Source organism: Phasianus colchicus, chromosome 24 (assembly GCF_987193195.1).
Source record: "Phasianus colchicus chromosome 24, bPhaCol1.hap1.1, whole genome shotgun sequence".
Lineage (NCBI taxonomy): Eukaryota > Metazoa > Chordata > Aves > Galliformes > Phasianidae > Phasianus > Phasianus colchicus.
Window position 1 is genome coordinate 3,751,767 of NC_143459.1, and position 3,924 is coordinate 3,755,690.

A 3,924-nucleotide genomic window follows, 5' to 3' on the forward strand; every position below is an offset into this window, starting at 1 on the left:
AAGGCCTCTTCCTGAGCCTTGTCTTTGTTTTCAACCACTACAGTCTATTTGGAAGGGGAAGGTTCCCCAAACTTCCCCTTCTGAAGTCTCTTTCTACCCATGGGATCAAGGGCTTACTTGAGCAAAGGGGGTGGATGCCAACTCCTTGTTCTCTGGTTGCTCTTTTGGGTCCTGGTAAGGAGAGAAACTCAGGAGAGAGCAGGGAGCTGAGGGTGAGGTGAGATGCCCATGAACAACTGGGCAAAAGGATCCCATCAAGGGATCCTGGTAGCAAAGCTGCTAATAGGTAAGGGCTGAAGAATCAGTTGGGAACATGTCCCTGTGTAGTCAACCCAGTGCAGGGGGCCATGGGGCTGCAGCATCCCCCCCCTTGTCCTGGAGAAGGTATTGTTTTCTGAATAGAGTAATCAGGATGTGGATTTCCACCAGCTGCCCTAGTAGCAAGGTAATTCTTTCTTAATGTTATTGGCTGGGCTCAGGAGCATGGCAGGAGGGCTGTGGCTGACCAGGCAGCAAATTAACTGGAATTTCATTATCTGATAATTTATATGATGCCTGTGTTTTTGGTGAGGCACCTTCATTAATAGAAGATGCCCTCTGTCTGCTGACTACATACACTACTGGCTTTTCAGGGACCCCATGTAGGGCTTCCTTTTTTAGTGACCTTCATAAAAGAGAACAAATGTTCCTCGTTTCCCTTGATTTTGATAATGAATTTTGTTCCCTTCTGCTTTACAAGGATTTGTTCTTCTGAAAACACCACAGGCTCACATTTCAATCTATACTGCTGTGAATCAGGATTCACATCCCCGATGTGACTTGTGTTACAAAAGCTGCTGGGCAGCCTAAGATAGATGTTTGTGGGGATGGGTCCAACACATGTGTCTGAGAGTGGGAGAACATGGCAGCAATGGCCACCACCTCAGCTTCTTGTGTGGAAGCCCTCAGAGATGCTGCTGGGTCCTCTGAACGTGGGCATGGTGCCACCACTGTGCTGCCTCCTCTCCCTGGGCACTGTGAGGCATTGCAGAACATCACCTGCCATGTCCCATAAGGAGGGTGGGACGTGGAAGGGCGCAGTGTGGACAAACATCCTCCTATCCCTGTGATGTGTTGTCCCCTGGATGTCTGGTGCTCTGCTTTCGGTGCTGAGCAGCCTGCTTTGGAGCACTGTGCAGCTATCTGTCCTCCTGTGGGGACTGTGGCAGCTGCAGAGAGCCCCGCTGGCTCCTCAGGGTGCTTGAGCATAAGCTTCCTTGAGGTTTTTCTTAGCTGAAGAAAACACAGGCTCATTAAATCCATTTCCAAGCTCCAGTGACGTGGAGAGGTGACATCAGAGACGTGACTCACAGCATACCAGCAGGAGAGCAGCCCCTGGTGCCTTGGGCTGTGCATGGAGGCACATGGCAGCCCAGCTTGCCCAGGGCACAGGCAGACATTTCCCCCTTTCCCTGGGCTCTCATCTGAGCAGCCTGGAGAAAAGCTTCCCTGTGGGTGCAGGAGCTGGTGGGACCCCGCTTGCAGCCTCCAGCCATAGATCTGAGGGGGAAGGGGGTGTTCCCTAATGCAACCATGTTGTCATTGCACTGTGACCACCTCCAGATGCCCAAAATTCCCAGACCTGCTGCACTGTGGGGATGGCACTACTGGCTTCCTGGCAAAGTCTGCTGTTTGCAGCACCACCCACAACCAGGTACCAATGGACAGTGTTGTCCAAGCACTCTCCTTCCTGGGGACTCCTGTGTTGCCTGTTCTGCTCCCCCCACTTCAGGGCACTCACAGGTGGGGGCTTTGCTTTTTGAAGGCTTCCCTTCTCCATCAGAAGGGTGTTGTGCTTTGGCTGGGAATTAATCTGCTGTCAGCAGTGAAGGGCAGAGCTTTGGCGGAGCGACAGGCAGGGACACGATGTTCCCCTTCCCAGCCTCCCCCTCTGATTGATGTACAGAGCAGTTGAGTATCTCCATTTCCTAGTGCTCAAGGGCTGCAGTGAAAGCCTCTCCTGGAGAGATAAGGGTACTCCAGAGCACCACAGAATCAGCAGTGCCAACTGGCATGGAACATGGAAAAGAGGGCTGGAGAGCGAGCAGTGGTACTCTGCTGTGTTGCAGATGCTGAGCCACGCTGCTGATGCTCCCCTGGGACTTCTTGTAGTCCCCAGAGGGCTGCATCCACTGGGGACAGTGCTGCAGTGCCTCAGCTTCAGCATGCAGCATGCAGTGTTCATTTTCTTTCCTCTTAATTCGAGGAGTAAGGATGTGCGTGAAGGGGGAGGAAGAGGCAAAGCTCAATTTGCAGTCCTGGTTTCAGAGGATGGTGTGGGGATGAAGTTGGGGTTTTGAAGGTCCTGGTCCTGCCTGATCCCTCTTGATGTTTGGCCTCTTTAAAAACACATTACCCTGAATCTGAAGATGCTGTGTTGTGTTATCTAGGTCCCAACACATCAGCATGGGGCTGGTATGGACTCGACCAAGGGCCCCTTTGGTGTCTTTGGAAAGATTGAAGGGTGTCCAGCTGCTCCAGCTCCTACCCTACTTCCCCTCCATCAAAGCCCTTTCTGCCCTCACTGCTCCCTGTGTGCAGTGGGAGCTGGTGGGTGCTTCAGGGCACAGGGTTCTGGCAGCTCCAGCTCTCCTGCAGCACAGTGCTGGTGGTGGTTGCAATCTCTGTGCAGAGGCACAGCATGAGTCCTGCCGTTTCAAAAGGGCTTTACCCATTCTTTGTACCAGTAGGGGTTAGTTATAATGAAATCTGGACTTCATCTCTCTGATCCTAAGGTTTTCTGGCTGTAAAATAGTTGTTTGTGCTATTGTGCCCTGAGCTCTTGGAAGGAGAAGCAGTGGAATGAGGCTGGAGCACAGTGGCAGCTCCTCGTGCTTGTTGGGTGCTCAGCCCTCAGATCAGCTGCCCCAAATATGGAAATAGAGGGATCAGGGCAGGGCCGTTATTCTCATGGTTAAAAATCCCCAAACGAATGGAACAATCACCTTTGCATCAACCACCTTCACTTTTCCAGGCAGAAACTGGCTCCCAGATTACGTTCCAGCTCTATGTTAATGTGAGCAGCAGGCTGTGCTGGTTGGGACTACCATTTACTGATGGCAGATGGCATGGCTGGAAGACATTACTGGATTTGGGATTTTCCAGGACACAGTGAAGTGCAGTAATAACCTCCAGTTCTGCAACAGGAAAAAATTCTTCTCCAAAAGAGTTGTGATGCATTGGCATAGGCTGGGAGCCATAGGACCATGGAAGTGGTGAGGTCACCATCCATGGGGGTGGTCAGTAACCATGGAGGGGTGGCACTGAGGGATGTGGTTAGGGGGCACGGTGGGATGGGTTGGGGTTGGACTTGGTGACCTGAGAGCTCTTTTCCAGCCTTCATGATTCTATGAAAGCTACACCATCCCAGAGAAGTGTTATTCTGTAGATCAGGGATGTCTCTCTTAACGAGAATGAGTTTGTAACTACAAACTCACAGATGTGTCCTGATCCTTTGCTGAGCAGCTGTGGGGTCTGAACACACAGTATCTGCCTGCTTTTGGTATGGAAGCAGATGGGGAACCTTGCGTGTAAGGGGGAGATGCTGCAGGCTGCCAGCAGTGCTGCAAGGTGGGTGGGTGGGAGCAGGGTGGGAGCACACCTACAGGAGTGATGTAAGGAGGGAAACATCTGAAGATTTCTCTGCACAGGAGCTCTTTATTTCTGCTTATCTGTGTGCAATTGTGTCTCCTCAGTGTGAAATTCGTGTCTGTGCACGTTTAAATGGAGGGCTTGGCAACACTGATTTTTGCAGAAATCAGGTCATGTTTATGAAGCATTGTCACTTATGGCAAATTAGTTTGTCAGCTCTGTAAACGTGCACGTCTGGGATGGTGACAGGAATTAATCTAAATCCAAACGCAGAGATGTGATGCGGGGAAAGCA